The 21,544-nt window shown below is 42.2% G+C and overlaps 1 protein-coding gene across 1 annotated transcript in view; it reads right to left on the bottom strand.

Annotated features, from left to right (window-relative positions):
- LOC132822098 (storkhead-box protein 2-like) overlaps positions 1-19,532 on the bottom strand; it is a 437,283-nt gene extending 417,751 nt beyond the window's left edge. Inside the window, exon 1 of the mRNA XM_060835161.1 lies at positions 19,482-19,532. The gene's annotated coding sequence lies outside the window, so the exon portion shown is untranslated. The remainder of the gene's footprint in view (positions 1-19,481) is intronic.
- Positions 19,533-21,544: the final 2,012 nt, after the last annotated feature.

Below are 21,544 nucleotides of genomic sequence, written 5' to 3'. Positions count from 1 at the left end.
TCCTCATAAGAACCTCCCTCCATACCAGGTAACATCCTAGTAAATCTTCTCTGCTTGGGCTGACCAGAACTGTACACAATACTCTAAGTGCGGCCACACCAGAGTTTTGTACAGCTGTAGCATAACCTTATGGTTCCAGAATTTGATCCCTCATTAATAAAAGCTAAAACACTGTATGCCTTCTTAACAACCCTGTCAACCTTGCAGTAGTCTATTCTATTCTGAATGACAATGGCCCCTCTTTTATCTGCTGGTTTAATGACGATTGTGATTGGTTTTGAGAGCCTGGATGGCATTGCGTTGTGAACGGGTGATGTTTTGCTCTGCCTTGTGGGTACGGCTGATGAATCTGGCATTTATATATTTCCTGACAGTTTGAGCATACATGTCATGCCAGGGCAGCGGCCCTCCGGTGGGGTCCATGTTGACACATTCTTTGGTCGCTTCTCTACAGATCTCTGTGATGACTGTTCCAGTTCATCAGTGGGCTCAGTGGGATCACTGCCGGCACCTTGAAAGAATTCCCGGAGTCTCATTCATCTGATGAACTCCTCTGTGTCTGCTGCCAGAACCAACGGATCCACTTTTGTGGTGGGGCAGAAGTTGAGACCCCTGCTCAGGACTTCAATCTCTTCCAGTTGAAGGGTGTGGTCCGATAAGTTGATAATAGACTTCCCTGCAGTGATAATTTTATCCACTGTGGTGCCAGGGTGGGCTTTGCTACTACTGGTGGGAATGCCAAGTTTCTCCAGTTTTTTGTTCTTGGTGTGCATGTAAGTGGTGTAGTTTTGTCGCCTTGTCTGTTTGGCAATGTCCCGTAACTGTACTGCTGTATCCTGAGTGCAGGCTGTGAGTATGGACTCCATCTTAATTTCAAGGTTGTGGCGCCTGCTGTAGAGTTGGTGCATGAGATGACTGAGGAGTGTGCGAGAGGTGCGGTGGCAAATCCTCTCCACGTAGTCTGGGTTGTAGATTGACTTGACTGGGTTCATGATCTGTAATCCTTTTTGGGATCTTTCCTGCTTTCTTGCATTTTTGTAGAAACTTGGTGTCTGTGTCGATATGTGCAATCTTCTTGGAGATCCTCTCCCCATTAAGCCGGCGGTTAGTGGTGTTGATAGTAGTCATGATTTGGTAATGGCAATGTTGGACTGGGATGTACAAAGTTAAAAATCACACAACACCAGGCTTCAGTCCAACAGGTTTAATTGGAAGCACTAGCTTTTGGAGCGCTGCTCCTTCATCAGGTGGTTGTGGAGTACACAATTGTAAGGCACAGAATTAAACACATTGATCAGGACTTTGGATCCAGTCCTTCAGAGTTCCCTATGCACCCTCATCACACGTATTTCTCGTGTAGGCAACTTCTACTGCCTTCCAAAGGTACACAAAGCCAACACACCAGGATGTCCCATTGTATCAGGCATTGGGACCCTGTGTGAGAATCTCTCCGGCTATGTTGAAGGCATCTTGAAACCTTTTGTGCAGGGGATCCCCAGCTTATGTTGCCACAATACGGATCTCTTACAGAAACTCAGCACCAAAGGACCAGTTGGACCGGGAACATTCCTCGTCACAAATAAACCAGCATCCCCCACAATGATGGCATCACAGCAACAGCCTCAGTACTTGACACCAACAGCTGCCAATCTCCAAACACCATCCTACAACTCATCCACTTTATCCTCGATCACAACGTCTTCAACTTTGACAACCAGTTCTTCATCCAGACACATGGATCAGCCATGGGGACCAAATTTGCACCCCAATATGCCAACATCTTCATACACAGATTTGAACAAGATTTCTTCTCTATGCAGGACCTCCAACCAACATTATACACCAGGTACAGTGATAACATTTTCTTCCTCTGGACCCATGGTGAGAAGTCACTGATAAAACTACACAGTGATATCAACAAGTTTTATCGCAGCATCAAACTCACCATGGACTACTCTCAACTATCTGCCTCTTTCTTGAACACATGCATCTCCATCAAGGATGGACACCTCAGCACCATACTCTACCGCAAACCCACAGACAACCTCACAATGCTACACTTCTCCAACTTCCACCCAAAACCTATTAAAACAGCCATCCCCTATGGACAAGCCCTACACGTACACTGAATCTGCTCAGATGAGGAGGAATGTGACGGGACCCTGGAAGTACTCAGGGATGCCCCCATAAGAATGGCGTACGATGCTCAACTCATCGACTGCCAGTTCCGACGTGCCACAGCAAGGAGCCGTAATGACCTCCTCAGGAGACCGACAGGGTACCCTTCGTTGTCCAGTACTTCCCAGGAGCTGAACAACTACACCATATTCTTCGTGATCTGCAACACATTATCAATGAGGATGAGCACCTCACCAAGATCTTGCCCACACCTCCACTGCTTGCCTTTAAACAACGGCCAAATCTCAAACAGATCATTGTTTGTAGCAAGCTGCCCGACTTTCAGGACAACTCCATACAACCCTGTCACGGTAGGCGCTGCAAGGCATGTCAGAGTGTGGACATGGATACCATGGGGACATGGGGACACCTCTCACCTTATACATGTCAGGTACTCATGTGACTCAACCAACATTGTCTATCTTATACAATGCAGGCAAGGATGTCCTGAGGCATGGTACATTGGGGAAACCGAGTAAAGGCTACATCAACAGATGAATGGGTACCTCACAACAATCAACAGACAGGAGTGTTCCCTCCCAGTTGGGGAACACTTCAGTGGTCCAGAACATTCGACCTCAGACCTTCTGGTGACCGTCCTCCAAGGCAGACTTCGGGACAGGCAGCAGCAAAAAGTGGCCGAGCAGAGAGTGATAGCTAAGTTCCATACCCATAGGGAGGGCCTCAACCAGGACCTTGGGTTCATGTCACACTACAGGTGACCACCATTGCACTACACACACACGCACACACACACACACACACATGCACACATATGCATATATTTTGTGTGGTGAATATGTACTTGCAGAGTTACATTGTACTTTGCTCAAAAGCTGCATGCATTCATGTAGAACTCTGAGCTCAAAAACTCTGTTATCTCACTTTTTAGATTAGAATCAATCTAAGCATCATGGTATAGACAGAGAACACAGGAAGCTAACACCTTCAACATATTGTCTAGCTAAAACCAATTGTTACAGTTAACCTGAGAATGCAACTTTTTAAAAAAGGTTTTGACATTTACACATGAAAGAAGTAAAACTATCATGGTATTTGAACAGATGAAAGACTCAACAGACAATCAAGGTGTTGTGTGATTTTTAACTTTGAACACCCCAATCCAACACCAGTATCTCCAAATCATAATTGTAAAGTGTTATAGTAATTATAAAAGAATGCAAGAATTCTCATACTTTCATTTCGAGGTTGTTTAATCTGTAGGGTTTTCGAAAAGTTATTCAATTTCCTCACATCTTGCGTCTTCTGTGTTTATTTTGCAGGTTTGATCACCTGTCCAACTGCTTTCAGTTTACCATGAAATCAATTTTCAGAAATGCCATGTAAACTGATCCACATCTTTCAAAAAGCTATTACATGTACTGTTCTCTGTGATCATGCTGCCTGTTATGGCTATGATTTATTATTGAAGTCATCAAAGAAAATCTTACATTTTCCATGCAACAGGGAAGCTACAAGTTAAAATTAGAGTCATGGATGGATGAGTAATCACAGGAATACTATTGCTAATAACAGTCAGAAAAAAAAACAAATGCCTTACATTTTGCCTGGCTGTTAATCACATCAATGAAACATCCCAAACTTTTACATAAAATTATATTTCTGGAGTGTGATGATAGTTATGGGGAAATTATTTTCTGCTCACCCACAAACACAAATAAAAGGAATAATTTGTTAATTTTTGGGGTTTGTTTTTGTTCTTCTGAGGAGCAAAACGACAAAGTTTCCAGGTTAACTTACTGTACTTACAGTGCTCACCTGAATTGTTAATGGGGCCTCAGTTAAAGTAACGAGGCGATAACATGCTGGAACTATCGTCCCTTCGTAGTATGCAAATTTCATCCAAGGTTATGAGCTCAGGATCTACAGGCAATTATTTGTTAAATCTGATAGGACATTGGAGTTTACAATGTATTTTGGACATTTATGCAGTCTCTGTACACCAGACTGCCTGTGTAATTCTACAATTGTTTCAGTTTTCAGGAGTAAACCTGCCTGTTAGCTCATTGTAGAGTAATGTGGATTGCAACAGTGAAGCAAGGGTGAACTTTAATTAGTGTTGTTCAGCTTCAAGGCTTTAACATTGTAAATTGCTCCAAAATGCTAGCTAGTCACTTGAGCTACCACAGGAAGTGGTAGCGGTGAGTACAATTAGAACATTTAAAAGACATTTGGACAGGTACATGGATAGGAAAGTGTAGTGATTGGAACCAGCTGGATCTTGTTGACTATAAGATCCTTGATTAGGGTTGCTCACCTAAGTCAATATGGAAAGCCCTAGCTGACCAATGTAACTAGGAGATTTCTTCCTGGTGGTGGAAATTGAATAAAGATTTGTACACCTGTTGTCTTTGATTGTGTCTCACACCTGCACACACTCACAACATGGGTGCTGGGGAAAATGTAAGCATTACTACAGTTAGGTGGTAGTGTGGGAGTAAGGAATAAAAACAGGAGTTTTAGAAAAGAAGAAAAAATAAATTTAAAAAATTTTAAAAAGAGAAAAAAAGTGTAACTAGGCGATTTAGAATCTCCTCAGTTCAGGGGCTGACTCTGAGTTGGCTGGTTACAGCCTGTGTGTTTGTGCATTGACCTCTGGGTAGTTATTTCAGGAAGGTTTAAAGGGATGTGGCCAAAGGTAGGCAAATGTGACTAGTTCAATTTAACAAACCTGGTTAGCATGGATGAGTTGGGCCAAAGGGCCTGTGTGATTCTCTGATTTTATTACTTGGTGAATGATGACATACCAAGCTAAAGGAAGTTCTGCAGGAGTAAGAGTTTGTCAATTTAATGTGGGAAGTTTAAAAGTTATTTGCTAATTTTGTTCCAGATATTATTCTTCACTTTGCTAATTTTGTTCCAGATATTATTCTTCACTTTTCAAGATGTTTTCTACCTTGGTGTCTACCGTTCAAACTTTGCTTTGGCCATTTCTGTCTTGTGCAGACATTATCACTGTCATACAACATCGTGGGGATGTCCAGATATTAAAGAAAATACTGGAAAGGATAACCAAGCTGACAACTTTTGACAATGAGTTGAGAATGTGGTGCTGGAAACGCACAGTAGGTCAGGCAGTATCTGAGGAGCAGGAGAAGCGACATTTTGGGCATAAGCCCTTCATTCCTGATGAAGGGCTTTTGCCCGAAACATCGATTCTCTTGTTCCTCAGATGCTGCTTGACCTGCTATGCGTTTCCAGCACCATAATCTCCAGTATCTGCAGTCCTCACTTTCACTTGACCTTTGACAATGGTTTCATGAATCTAAGACTCCTCACTCTAATTCCTTATTCAAGTATTCACAATTCTTAAGAGAATGTTGGAACTTCAAGGGCATAGTTGGGCAAGATGGGACTTTTCGAATGTGACTTGGCTAGATTGTCTCCTTGTTCCCTTCTTGTAATGATCCAGCATGTTACCTGTACATCTTCACAGGACTGTACTGAGCTTCTCTTTATGCAAAAGGAAATGCTGTCCACCCATTGCCTCAACAGTGAGCTCAACCACTTCAGCCCCAAACCAGCTTTCCCAACGTCTCTAAGTGGCACGTTCTGATAAAGGGTCTGCTGTAGCCATCTGCAACACCTGAGATCCATCTTTCTGTTTCTTCAACATCCCATCATCTTTGTCATCCCTTTTGTAATTTAACAATTCCTTCCCTTCACAGACCCTCCATTTAGATTAGATTAGATTACTTACAGTGTGGAAACAGGCCCTTCGGCCCAACAAGTCCACACCGACCGCCAAAGCGCAACTCACCCATACCCCTACATTTACCCCTTACCTAACACTACAGGCAATTTAGCATAGCCAATTCACCTGACCCACACATCTTCGGACTGTGGGAGGAAACCGAAGCACCCGGAGGAAACCCACGCAGACACGGGGAGAACGTGCAAACTCCACACAGTCAGTCGCCTGAGTCGGGAATTGAACCCGGGTCTCAGGCGCTGTGAGGCAGCAGTGCTAACCACTGTGCCACCGTGCCGCCCACTCGTCTCCCCTCGTCTCCTTACTTTTCCTAGTTCTCTGTTCCTTCCGAATTGTTAAACCTGCCTTATCATCCTGATAAAAGATTATCAAGCTAAAATATCAACACTCCTTTCCATCCATGAAACTGCCTAAATGACCAAATGTTTGCAGCAATGTCTGTTCTTAGTTTCTTTTAAATAAGCTGGGAATGCCACAAAAATAAACTTAACGAGAACAAAAGTGGCTATATAACTTGCAATATCTCCTACGCCAACAAAAAAGTGCAACAGCAGAACATTTCCCAACTCTGAGAGGCCAGCTGAATTAAGTTTAAGATTGTCTATAAGGCTATATCGCCAAAGAGAACAACTTTTCTTCCATACCTGAAAAGCACAAGAACAAATTGATGTTACAACTTTTCTTTCATGTCTTTGTATGGCAAACATATATTGCACCTAATGTAAATATATGAACATGCAACTGTACAAACAAGAAGCTGGGGTAAACAATTCAGCAATTTGATAAGATTACGACTGTTTAGATTTAACATCAAATACACATTCCAACAACATCTCCCCCCCCCCCCTCCCCCCCCCCCACCGCCACCCTCTTCCCCCCAAGTCCAATAACCTTTCACTCCCTTGCTTACCAGCTGTCAATGTGAGAGTACAAGACCGGGCTCAAACATTGCTGTGTGGCTGCCCCCAACTTGCCCATCATAAACCTAAGTGTCATCATACAAGATTGGATGTCATCATCCAACATTCTCATGATATATATGCAACACAGCAGGTGGCCGTTTGGCCCATCGTGTCCACCTCAGTCAACAAAACACTAGCTCCTTTAATCCCATTTTCCAGTTCTTGGTCTATAGCCCTCGAGGCTACAGCAAGTGAATTTCTAAATACTCCATAAATGTTACAAGAATTTCTGATTCAAGCACCCTTTCAGACAGTGTGTTCCAAGCTCCCACAACCCTCTGAGTGAAGAAGCTTCTCCTCATCTATCCACCTAGCTTTCTACCTCACACCTTAAATCTGTAGCCCCCCAGGTTATTGACTCCTCTAAAAATAGAAAAAGTGCTTCCGATCCATCCCAACTATGCTCCTTGTAATCTTATACATTACTGCTTGATCCCTTCTCAACATCATTGCCCCAAGGAAAACAACACTGGCCTATTCAACCATTCCTCCTGACTCGGACTCTCCAGTCCAAACACGAATCTCCTCTGCACCCTTTCTTTTGCAGTCACATTCTTCCTGTAATGTGGTGAACCAAGCTGCACGCAGCACAGCAGTTCTAACCTAACCAGCATTTTATAAATTCCAGAATAACCTCATTGCACTTGTGTTCAATGCCTTGGCTGATTAAGGCAAATATACCTTTTTATCTAATTTCTTTAGGTGTTCTGATACCTTTAGGAATTGTGGACATACACATCAAAGTCTCTCTAATCTTCAATCATTTACAGGATTCTATCAATCATAGTGACAGCCCTTCCCTTGTAACCCCTCCCCTTTTCCAGGTCAAGTTCCATTTGCCACTGCTCTGCCCACCTGACCAGTCCATTGATATCCTTCTACAGTTTGTGCCTACCCTCCCCACTGTTTACCAGCTACCAAATTTCATGCCATCAGTCAACTTCATGATCACACCCGCCACATTTCAGTCCAAATCATTAATGTACACCACAAACAAAAAGGGCACCAGCACCGAAGCCCCACACAAAACAGTCTTCCAGCCACAGAAACTCTGTCATCATCCTCCACTTTCTACCTGGGCCAATTTTATTCAATGTGCTACTTTTCCTCAATCTCAAGGACTCTTCATTTCGCGTCCAGTCTGGCATGAAGCACCTTATCAAAAGCCTTGCTAAAAGCCAGGTAGATCATATAAAATGCATTACTTTCATCAACATTATCAAACCCTGTACCTGTCTGAAAGTTGACCTGAGATAATCGAGCCACACAATACTCCCAGGAGAAAGATTGATGTGGTAAATGGTCCTTTCCAGCTATTGTCACACACTAGGTCCCACTGCAGAGAGGAATAAACATAATCAGTTCAGAAGAGATTTACTAGGATGTTGCTGGATATGGAAGGTTTGAGTTATAAAGAAAGGCTGGATAGGCTGAGCTTCTTTTTCTAACTGGAACATATGAGGTTGAGAGGTCACCTTACAGAGGTTTATAAAATAATGTGAGGTGTTGACAGGGTTAATGGTAGGTATTTTCTCCCAGAGTGGGGGATTTCAAGACTAGGAGCATATTTTTAAGGTGAAAGGAGAGACTTAAAAAAGACATGGGGGCAAATATTTTACACAGTGATGGTTTGCATATGGAATGAACCTTTTGAGGAAGTGGTGGATGTGGGTACAATTACAAGATTTAAAAGGCAGTTAGATAAGAACATGAATAGGAAAGGTTTGGAGGGGTATGGGTCAGAAATTGGCAGCTGGGACTAGTTCAGTTTGGGATTATGTTCAGCATGGGCTGGTTGGACCAAGGGTCTATTTCTGTATGATTTTATATAAATACAAAGGTTTGTTTTAAATTTTAGACTGTGGTCAGTATTATTGTGATACTTCTGTAAAGTTCTTATGCAACAACCTAATTTTATTTAATTTTGTTTGAAACAATTGCAGGAGATTTTTAACCAGTGTCATTCCTAATGGTGAGTTTTATATTTGTCACAGAATAGAGGTTTTCTGTCACGGAATGCATTATGTATTTATCTTGTGCAGAAGGTAGAGGTGGAACAATTTAAAACAACCTGAGTAGACAATTAAAATCATTACTTAGGTGTTGTGTGCAATACTGTTCACCCTCAGGATGTAATTGTGTTAGTGCGTGTATTAAGGAAATTTATAAGGATGGTAGCTATGAGGAAAGACTGGGGTTGCTGTCTTTGGTTCAGAGGAGCCTGAGAGAGGTTTGAGTGTGATATAAAAAGTTATGAAGGCCCTAGATACATTGAGTGGCAAGGACCTATTTACCTTAGCAGAGAGGTCAATTAATAAGGGGCATAAATTTAAAGTGAATATCAGGAGGAATTGAGGGGAGAGGAGGAACTTTTCTGCTCATTCCACCAACCTGTTTTAGTCATTGTTGAAGTTCATCACTATTCTTCTGACAATTCACAATACTGGTTGTAGGTTTACTCACTGAACTGGCAGGTTTCTTTTCAGACGTTTCATCACCATGCTAGGTAATATCACCACTGAGACACCAGTGAAGTGTCTGAAAACAAACCTTCCAGCTCAGCGAGCAAACCTACAACCTGAATCTCAATCTTCTCAAAAACTCACAAAACTTCCATAGTTTTGTGCTATCCACATGTTTGGAAATACAACCCTGTACACACAAATCTAGGCCAATAATGCAAATTAAGAAAGGCAGTAGCCTTCACACAAAGGTAACCCCACTGTATGGTTACCTTGAGACTGAAAAACAATCATTCACCACTACTCTCAGTTTTGTGTCACTCAACCAATTTCAGATCGAGGAGAAAGTGGTTCCTGATGAAGGGCTTATGTCCAAAATGTCGATTCTCCTGCTCCTCAGATGCTGCTGACTACTGTGTTTTTCTAGCACCACACTCACAACTTCATATCGATACTACTGTGGTCTCATTTATCCTATATATATTAAATTTACTGGTAAGTCTATTATGGAACATTTTATAATCCAAAAGAACCAAATGCACTGAAAGACCATATTAAGAAAACTAACAGATAAAATTTTATCAATCAAACCAAAATCATAAGATTAGTAATCAAGAGCTCCAGATTAACATTCTGGTTAAAGTTTTACCTGGTAGAGTTACACGCAGACAGTTCATAATCATCAAATCTCTACAGTACAGGAAGATGCTATTCAGTCCATCGAGCCTGCATCAACCCTCTGAAAGCAACCCACCCAGACTCAATACCCCCATCCTATCCCCGTAACTCCACATTAACCATAGCCAATCTACCTAATCTTTGGACTGTGGGAGGAAACCAGAGCACCTGGAGGAAACCCATGCAGACATAGAGAGAACATGCAAATTCCATATGGACAATCACCCAAGGTGGGAATCGAAACTGTGTCCCTGCTTCTATGAGGCAGCAGTGTGAACCATTGAGTCACTGTGCTACCCTTTTTTAAGATGAACATTGTTTAATACTAATTGTCAAGCTATTGTAATGAACCTATTTATTTATAATGAATAATACTTCTCAGTACGTGCAGAAAACTGGTCTGTGCTTTCTGTTAATCAGAGACTAAAAAAACAAGTAGTTGAGGAACTTTGTACACTTTAATAAAATTATTAACTTTTATTAAATAGACAGCTTTGATTTCTGGTGCTGTAGCCTAGTGAGCTGCAACAAGATTACAAAAACTCTGAGAGAAGGAACTCCTCCTCATCTCAGTGCTAAATGGGAAATCCCTGATTTTTGTGATGTGGAGGTGCCAGTGTTGGACTGAGGTGGACAAAGTTAAAAATCACACAACACCAGGTTATAGTCCAACAGGTTTATTTGGTAGTACAAGCTTTCAGAGCGCTGCTCCTTCGTCAGTCAGTTAGTGGAGCAGGATCATAGGACACAGAATTTGCAGCAAAAATCTTTTGCTATAAATTCTGTGTCCTATGATTCTGCTCCATTAGATACCTGACAAAGGAGCATGACTCCGAAAGCTTGTACTTCCAAATAAACCTATTGGACTTTATCTTTATTTTTAAAAGACCTCTTTTTTTTTGAAAAAAATGGTTACAGCCAGAACAAGGAATTGGAGCAAAATTCTGCCACTGCTCCCCACATCCAGAAGATGGCATGCTCAAAGCTAGGCTTCATATAGCATTGAACTGTGCAAAGTGTTAAGTAACCTAAACGCTCAAGGCTCTCCGGTTTCTTCTTGGCTTTCCAGGTCTCTTTGCTACTTGTACACATCAAGATCAAATTACCTTTTCAAATAACAGCTCATTTCATATCCAGAAACATCAGAGCTGCTGTTAGCAACAGAGGAGTAACATAATATTTTTCTCTACAAATTTGTTCATGTTTAATACATTGGAATCTATGCATTATTTTCAGAATTATAGCACAAGGTACGCAGAAGAGAAGGTAATGCATATTGAAACCCTTGGTTCCACCACATTCCGTCTAGTCAGAGAATATATAGAACAAGATCGTTATGAAGATAAACACTGCTATGTGACCTATCTAAATTTCTCGATGAACTTTGTACAGTGATGTGGAGATTCCAGTGTTGGACTGGGGTAGACAAAGTCGAAAGTCTCATGACTCCGGGTTATACTCCAATAGATTTATTTAAAACCACAGACTTTCAGAGCGCTGCTCCTTTGTCAGGTAAAGTCACTTCACCTGATGAAGCAGCAGTGCTCCACAAGCTTGTAATTCCAAATAAACTTGTTGTACTATAACCAGGTGTTGTGTGACTTTTGACTTTGTACAAGTAATTGGCATTGCAAAATAACCATCCAAGGGACAAATGTTAAAAATAGAGTTTGGCAGAGAAAGCACTTTACAAATAATTAAAAGACCAATCAGTTCATGTGTTAACAGGGAATACATGTTTATTTCTGAGTGTTTCGTGACCACCTCCACATCTCTAAATTCTATCCATCAAATCATTATGGCATAAGAGGAGGTCATTTGGCCCATCAGATCTATGCTGGTTCTGATAAATTTATTTACACCTCATTCCCCACTCCCACCAACTCTGGAGGCTTGTAAATTTATCAGTTGGCCAACTAATTTACAGTAGAAATCATTTATTGTCTCCACTCCCACCATGCACATGGGGAGTCAATGTCAGGTTATTGCCACTTGAAATATTAAATGTTAAATTTTAAAATGTTAAAAAAGTCCAACCTATTTTTTTTTTTACTTGTACCATCAGCTAATGGAGGTATCTCCAATCTATATAGCTTCTCTAAACCTATTGTAACCTCGTACACTTCTATCAAATCATCCCTCAATCTCCTTTACTCCAAGGAGAATAATTGTATCTGCATTGACCGCCAACTTGTAGCTAAAGTCATTTATTACTGGAACCATTCTGACAAACTCCACCCATACCTTCTAAAGAACCCTCATATCCTTTACAAGATGTGGTGACCAACACTGGACATAATGGTTTGGTTGTGGCTTTACCAGAGCCTCAAGATCTCAATGTTTTGTGAACCATCTCAACCATCCAATATGCCCTGCCATCTGTAAAAATTAACATCAGACATAAGAAAGCATAGGCGTTTCACCTTTCGAACCTGTTTTCCTACTTAATACAATCTGACCAGTTGTGTCCTCACAATCTGCCTATATACAGTGATGGGCTTTTTATCTTCAATAGGATATTTGTACCTGATCAAGTGATATTTATGTTAGCTCCTTAAAATAAATACCACATATCAGTAAGGAACCATAGAGGTGTACAGCATGGAAAGTGATTGACTAAAACGCTCATAAAAAAGGGAGAAAAACTGATTATGAAAAATAATTGATTTTTTAAAAAAAAAATGCAGGAACTGCTGTGGTTCTGTAATAAAAAAGCTAAAGTGGGTGTGGCAGTCTTGGAGAAAATGATGGGGAATTGGCTGCTATTTAAATGAAGAGCGATTCCAAAAATATATAGCACAGAGAGATCTGGTGTTCTTGTGTATAAAACACAAAAGGTTAGTATGCAAGCTCAGCAAGAAAATAATGCAAATAGGATTTTGGCTTTTAAGGCTAGGGAGTTGGAGTTTCAAAATAGGGAAGTCTTGGTGCAATAGTATTGGTGAGGCTACACCGCAAGTGCAGTCTGTAGTTTTGGGTACGCTATTTTATAAAGGATAAACTGGCATTGGCATCAGTTCAAAAGAGATTCATTTGGCTGATTCCTGAGATGAAGGGGTTGACTTTACAAGAACAGCCTAACAGGTTAGATCTTTATTCATTATGCTTTAGATGAACAAATGGAGATTTTATTGAAATGTATCAGATTTTGAGGGAGCTTGAGAGTATAAATTGTGAAAAGATGTTTCCCTTATTGGAGGAATCCCAAATTGGAAAGTTTGTCCCAAATTGACTGAATTGGAAAATAAGGAGATACTGATTTAGAATAGAATAGCAATTTATTGTCGTGTGTAGTTTTACAAAAACAAATGCAGTGAAAAATTTGATAAATGGCCATACCACAGCACCTAAATGAATGACAGAAGTCATAAATTAGAAAAAGAAAGTGGAAGTTCTCTGCAGTTCAGTTAAAGTCTCCTGGATTTGAGGTATGCTGGAACATTAGGCTGAAACTGCCAAACAGGGCCCAGCCAAGATTGCAACATTAGGCTGGGACCTCCCCACCATACCAAGATGACACCTCCACGCCAGGAGGGTACCTCCACACCAGGAGTACACCTCCACACTGGGAATACACCTTCACTGCAGAAGTCCACCTCCCAAGATCCAGAAGCTGCGTCTGAAGCAAGGACATGACCTCCACACCAAGACAAGATCGCCACGCCTGGACTAGACTCTGCTCTGGACTGCTGGAATACCCAGAAGCCGCAGAAAAAGGCCTCCTTTACAGGACATGACCCCCACGCCGGGAGAAGAACACCACTCCAAGCCAAGAACAGCCCTCCTGCTATATTGGGAAATCGCCAGGCCTATATCCCTAAATTTGAAATATGCAGGAATTTCTACTCCCAGAGGGTAGTGGATGTCTGGCATTCTATACTTAAGAGCGTTGTGGGGGCTAAATCACTGAAAGTATTTGAGAAGGATATTTGTCGATTAGAGTTTTGAAATTTTTGAGAGATGATGGCTATGAGGAGTTGATGCAAAAAGAGAATTGAGGCCTTCTTGATCTTCTTGAATAGCAAGGCAGATTTGAAGGGCTGAATGGCCTACTTTCACTTCTATTTCGTATGTGCTTAAGTTAAGTGTAGAGACTCAGCTGAGTATCTAAAACTGTGTGGTAATGAAGTCAGTTCCAAAGCTCTACAGTCCTTTGAGTTAAAAACATTCTTTTCTATTCAACCTTAAGTGGCCAAAACCTATTCTTGGACTGCAAACCCTACTCCCAATTGCATCAAGCCCCAAAACAATTACATATGTTTCAATGTGATAACATTTTATCCATTTAAACACAAGGGTGTACAGATCCATTTTACTCAATCTATCCCACGGAAAGTCAATTAGACTTTCTCTACGGCAGGCCTTTCCAATGAGGAGGGCCTGTTCAGTCAGTGAGCTGGAAGGCAGCAAAGACTAGATGTAGCTCTCACTGAGTTATAATTACTCTGATTCATACCAACAGACAGTCCCACACTTAAAACGGACCCACCTCACCTCCACAGGTTTCCCCCCCACCACCTCTCACAGCTGTCTCTTAGGGCTCATGATAATTTTCTTGTCTCAAAATGGGAAAAAGATTTGAAGCACTAATGTTGGGAAAGTCTTTTCTGAATGGGTCTGAAAGGTTTAATACTGAGGAAGGCCATGAGCACCACCCAGTATAATTATGGGCAGAACAGCTTGGGATCTTAAAGCATTGAAACCAAACATCTTCCCCTCCTCAATGTTTCTCTAACATTGTCTATCCTATCTATGTAACCTGTAGCTATCTGTTAAGATGAAATAAACTAAACCTTGTTAACTGCTCCAGAATTTTATAGCAGTTTGCAGGCAATAATTTTCTTTGATCACATTAGGCCAGGCAGGCTGTGTGGTGACCTACACATAAAGAGATGGTGGGAGCAACCTTCATTAGAGCACAGCCCATGTAGTGTAGTGAACTGGCAAGCCTACACAACATTGGTGAGCAATGGTGTAGATTGTTTTGCAGCCCACAGAAAGTATATCCATTCATAGGTAAGGTGAACAGTATTCCATGTGTGGTCTCACCAATGACCCATATAAACACAATACGGGTTTTTCACAAGGGGGAGCAGTGGCATAGAGATAACTTCACCGGATGCCATCTTAATGTTCTGGAGACCTGGTTTCAAATCCCACTACGATGATGAAATTTGAATTCAGTAGAACTCTGAAATTAGAAGCAAACCTAATGGAAACCATGCAACCACTGTCAATTGTCATAAAAAATGGCCAACGATCCACTAATGCCCTTGAGGGAAGGAAATCTTCCATCCATATCTAGACTGACCTACATGTAACTCCAGACCCAAGGGCAATTAGGGGTGGGGAATAAATGCCAACATAGCCAGTGATCACATCCCATGAATGAATTTTAAAAATTCCCTTTCTGATGAAAACTAACACAGCATTTGCTTTCTTAATTGTTTGCTGCATCTGCATGTTAATTTTAAATGACTCATGTACAAGGACACATAGGTTCATACACAACATCTTCCAGATACACAATCATTGCCAGCTTTAAGGACAAGGGCAGCAGATATATGGGCACACCAATCCTTGAATTTTCCCCTCCGAGTCACTCTCTATCCTGAGTTGGAAATATATCACTGTTCCTTCAGTGTAGGCTGGCTCAAATCTTGTACTCCCCCCAACCCCTCCACCCCCTGCCAAACATGATTTGGGTTTACCAACAGGGATGTCACATCAATGAATGAATTTTTAAAAAGTGGAACATGACCATTCTGACATCTGGGCACTTGTATTTGTTTGTTGGAATGGCTCAAACGGGTGTTTGAACAAAATGTGATCTACCAGCCTCCAAAAATAAAGGGTTAACAAGTGCTCAGAATGAGAAAGGAATCCTCATCAAAAGCCACCATTCACCATCGAAAATAGACCAGAAGATTTTCCAAATGATTTTGCTAGACAGCAGGATTCTGACTTCACAAGTTAGCGAGATTAACACACAACATACCAATTGTCTGTGAACCGTGCTGGGCCCCATACACTTTCTGTCTCATTTACTAATGTATCTATGAGTATTTAAGTGCTCTTTTAAATTCAGGTAGTATTTGAGTTCAGATATTTGAAAACTGCTTATGAACGGTCATTGCCTATCTTAGGTAAATGTGGTCCTGAATCCCAAGTCTTAGCAGCTAGGGTTAAATAATGGTGCAGGGAGGCTGAGGTCCTTAAGTATTGTTCACCATGGGCTGCTGCCTAACATTTCCCTCACCCCATTAAAATTTCAGACAGGTAATTAGTGGGGGAATGGCGCAATGAGATGGGAAGATCACCCATTGAATTCACGTGAGCCCACAACACCGCCCCCCCACCCCACCCCCGCATAGGGTTCAAATGATCAATGTTTGGTCGATGTCTGTATACATTCCTGATGAAGGGTTTATGTCCGAAACATTGATTCTCCTGCTGGTCGGATGCTATCTGACCTGCTGTGCTTTTCTAGTGTCACACTTTTTGACTCCGATCTCCAGCATCTGCAGTCCTCACGTTCTCCTCGTCTGTGTATATTGTGTATGTTGTTTGTTGAGAGCTCAGTGTGTACCATTATTTGAGCCTGGTTTTGTCATTTAGAGAAAGGGACCGAAATAAATCTAGCTTCTGGAAACAGGGGAGCAAACATTTTAAAGCATTGTCAATCCTCTGGCATACAGAGAAACTGGTTTACAAACATACTCTGCTTTCAAACTCACTGGCAGGGATATAAGATCCAGGCCGTTGATACAGATTGTAAATTGCTAAAGACTTCTCAAAGTAATATAAAACATGAATTAACTAATGGGAATAAATAACATCTGATAGTTTGGAGGATAAAATTGATAGTGATTTTATTTGCATGGGCTACATTTTCACCTTCTGTTTATTCTGATTTGATTGATTATTACCAATAGCTTCCAATATTGATGAAATAAAACTGATTCCCTTGTAAGAGCTGAGCTGAGAGTCAGCTCACAATTCTGATGGTGGGCAGTTATTCTCACTGGAGTTTAGAAGTGCCAGAAATAGCATTGAATATTACAAACTGTGATAACGCAAATGTTTAAAAAATTGCCAACAGAGTCACAATGTATCAACTAGCTTTAGTTTGTCCCGTGTGATACTATAAAAAGAATTTAGGAATTGCTTCCAGATCAGACAGAACTTTATGTATCTATATACAAGTACATCTTTTCACTGAACATGAATTAGCAAGTCAAAACATAATGTGTAGTACAAGATATGATTAACATCAATCAATGGAGATTTTACCAAATATGTTTACACAGAACAAAATGAAATTAGATTCAAATCGTACATTGAATTAGATCTTCCATCACTCAGTCTTTGCTGCAAACATTCATTGCACTTATCCCCAATCCTAGACAATGTACAAGATAGAGGATAGAGCAGCCAACCATTCTGGATTGTCCTGGCATCTCCAGGAATTCATGGTTAATTTCTGGATTTTATCTTTAATATTCACTCACAGTTAATCAGCATCTCTGGTTGGGCCAGCATTTATTGTCCATTCCTAATTGCCCAGAGGGCAGTTAAGAGTCAACTACATCGCTGTGGGTCTAGAGTCCAGGGCCTAGTGAGGATGGCAAATTCCTTTGTCTAAAGGACACTTACACTTGATAGTCTTGCAAATAAGCCAGGATAAAAAGCCCAAGAAGCATTATTCAACTTACTTTTTTAAAAGAAAATTATTGCGATGACTATGATTATTCCAATCAGATTGTGGAGATGCTGTCCTTTTTTCTTGTTGGTGTGGAAAAGTAATGTGCCATGACTATGAATCTGTCAGTAATGGGACAATTAGCAACAGAACCTCAGGTGAAACAACATAGGAATATAGAAAAATGGAGCAGGAGTAGGCTATTTTATCCTTTGAACCTGCTCTACCATTCAATATGATCATGGCTGATCCCCAATCTCAGTACCCTCTTCCCACTTTCCTCCCATACCCTGTGATCTCTTTAGCCCTAAGACCTGTACCTAACTTTATGCAAGCATGAAATGGTTTGGCCTCAACCACTTTTTTTTATGGGAGAGAATTCCACTTCATTCTCTGGATAAAGAAATTTCTCCTCATATCAATCCTAAATGGCCTAACCTGTATCCTTTAACGGTGATCTCCGATTCTGGAATCACTAGTCATCAAGACAATCCTTCCTGCATTCACCATGTTTTGTCCTGTTAGAATTTTAGAGTTTTCTATGAGATACCATCTCATTCTTCTAAACTCCAGTAAATTTGGTAATAACCAATCCAGTCTCTCTTTGTATGTCAGCCCTGCCATTCCAGGAATCAGGCTGGTAAACCTCTGCTGCACTCCCACCATAGTCAGAACATCCTTCCACAGATAAGGGGACTAAACTGCACACAATACTCCAGGTGTGGTACCCCCAAGATCCTGTGTAATTGCAGCAAGATACCATTGCTCCTGTATTTGAATCCTCTCACTATAGGGGCCAACATGCCATTTGCCTTCTTTGTAATTACATGCACCTGCATACTAACTCTCAGTGCCTGGTGTTCAAGGACTCTCAGGTCACATCGCACCTCCCCCTTTCCCAATCTCTCTCCATTCAAATAATAATCTACCTTCCTAACTCAAAGTTATATTCTCAAAACGTTCTAGTGAATTTGTCAAGCATGATTTCTCTTGGGTAAATCCATGCTGATTCTGTCTGGTCCTCCACGAATATGATGGGTCAGAGTTGGCACACTGAGTCAAAGTCATGTTGCATCCATCACCATCAAATGTTTCAACTCATCCACATTTCTAAGGGTCTGGGCACCTGGTCTTACCATAGTCTTTGGCCAAGAGTTAGCCTTGAAAAAAATCCATTGTTAAGCAGAGTTTCAATCATGTACTTTTCGAAATATGTCGCTCTTTGTTCACTATACATCTGTATATACTTGTGTAAAAGTTGAATTGTTTAGACTATTTTTAAAGGTTCAATTTATAGTGTCAACTATTACATGGGCACTAGTTTTGAGGGGCTGAAATTCATGCTGCAGTTCGAAATACTGTATTATTGGCAAAAGTCAACTTAATCACTCAACTATTCCCGGGTAAAGAAGAAAAACACAATGAATTACGGTAAAGGTAATTATTGGATAAAGCAAGAGAAATAAGAATTTATACATACCTGTTTGAAAATTTAACATGTCAAAGATTCTTTGGAATCCTGCAAAATCACATTGTTCAACATCGTCATGGCCTGGTATAATGCCATACTTAAAATGAAACATTTAGTAAATTCTGAATGTGTAAACGTCTTGAACTTTACCGCCAAATTATTCTGTTTCCCTTCTATTAACTCTCATATGTAATGAACCAGAGCAACGTTAACAAATTTTTAAAAGAATTAAAGGAATGTGTAGCTAATATATCTCACTTTTATTCAGATATAATGCCACAATTAAAATGATTACCTGCTTAACAAACTTAACGTTTGGATGTATAGTGAACGAAGTGCGATAAGTGCTGATAGTATTTATCGGCTTCAGGCTTCAGTACCGGTCTGAATGAACGAACAAATGAATGGTGGCACAGTGGTTAGCTCTGCTGCCTCACAACACCAGGTTCAATTCCAGCCTCAGCTGATTGTTTGCACATTCTCTGCATGGGTTTCCTCCTGGTGCTCCAGTTTCCTCCCACAGTCCAAAGATGTGCAAGCCAGGTGAATTGGCCATGCTAAATTGTCTGTAGTGTTAGATGCTGAAAATGTTAGATTAGATTAGATTAGACTTACAGTGTGGAAACAGGCCCTTCGGCCCAACAAGTCCACACCGACCCGCCGAAGCGAAACCCACCCATACCCCTACATTTACCCCTTACCTAACACTACGGGCAATTTAGCATGGCCAATTCACCTGACCCGCACATCTTTGGACTGTGGGAGGAAACCGGAGCACCCGGAGGAAACCCACGCAGACACGGGGAGAACGTGCAAACTCCACACAGTCAGTCACCTGAGTCGGGAACTGAACCCGGGTCTCAGGTGCTGTGAGGCAGCAGTGCTAACCACTGTGCCACCGTGCCGCCCATGTGTTGCTGGTTAAAGCACAGCAGGCCAGGCAGCATCTCAGGAATAGAGAATTCGACGTTTCGAGCATAAGCCCTTCATCAGGAATGAGAGAGAGTAGCCAAGCAGGCTAAGATAAAAGGTAGGGAGGAGGGACTTGGGGGAGGGGCGATGGAGGTGGGATAGGTGGAAGGAGGTCAAGGTGAGGGTGATAGGCCGGAGTGGGGTGGGGGCGGAGAGGTCAGGTAGAAGATTGCAGGTTAGGAGGGCGGTGCTGAGTTGAGGGAACCGACTGAGACAAGGTGGGGGGAGGGGAAATGAGGAAACTGGAGAAATCTGAATTCATACCTTGTGGTTGGAGGGTTCCCAGGCGGAAGATGAGGCGCTCCTCCTCCAGCCGTCGTGTTGTTATGTTCTGCCGGTGGAGGAGTCCAAGGACCTGCATGTCCTCGGTGGAGTGGGAGGGAGAGTTAAAGTGTTGAGCCACGGGGTGGTTGGGTTGGTAGGTCCGGGCATCCCTGAGGTGTTCTCTGAAGTGTTCCGCAAGTAAGCGGCCTGTCTCACCAATATAGAGGAGGCCACATCGGGTGCAGCGGATGCAATAGATGATGTGTGTGGAGGTACAGGTGAACTTGTGGCGGATATGGAAGGATCCCTTGGGGCCTTGGAGGGAAGTGAGTGTGGAGGTGTGGGCGCAAGTTTTACATTTCCTGCGGTTGCAGGGGAAGGTGCCGGGGGTGGAGGTTGGGTTGGTGGGGGGTGTGGATCTGACGAGGGAGTCACGAAGGGAGTGGTTCTTGCGGAACGCTGATAGGGGAGGGGAGGGAAATATATCCTTGGTGGTGGGGTCCGTTTGGAGGTGGCGGAAATGACGGCGGATGATACGTTGTATGCGGAGGTTGGTGGGGTGGTAGGTGAGAACCAGTGGGGTTCTGTTCTCACCTATCACCCCACCAACACCAAGACAGAACCCCACTGGTTCTCACCTACCACCCCACCAACACCAAGACAGAACCCCACTGGTTCTCACCTACCACCCCACCAACCTCCGCATACAACGTATCATCCGCCGTCATTTCCGCCACCTCCAAACGGACCCCACCACCAAGGATATATTTCCCTCCCCTCCCCTATCAGCGTTCTGCAAGGACCACTCCCTTCGTGACTCCCTCGTCAGATCCACACCCCCCACCAACCCAACCTCCACCCCCGGCACCTTCCCCTGCAACCGCAGGAAATGCAAAACTTGCGCCCACACCTCCACACTCACTTCCCTCCAAGGCCCCAAGGGATCCTTCCATATCCGCCACAAGTTCACCTGTACCTCCACACACATCATCTATTGCATCCGCTGCACCCGATGTGGCCTCCTCTATATTGGTGAGACAGGCCGCTTACTTGCGGAACGCTTCAGAGAACACCTCAGGGACGCCCGGACCTACCAACCCAACCACCCCGTGGCTCAACACT

This window comes from Hemiscyllium ocellatum, chromosome 2 (genome assembly GCF_020745735.1).
Source record: "Hemiscyllium ocellatum isolate sHemOce1 chromosome 2, sHemOce1.pat.X.cur, whole genome shotgun sequence".
Taxonomy (NCBI): Eukaryota; Metazoa; Chordata; class Chondrichthyes; order Orectolobiformes; family Hemiscylliidae; genus Hemiscyllium; species Hemiscyllium ocellatum.
The sequence above is the reverse complement of the archived record's forward strand: the minus strand, read 5'-3'. Positions and strand labels throughout refer to the sequence as shown.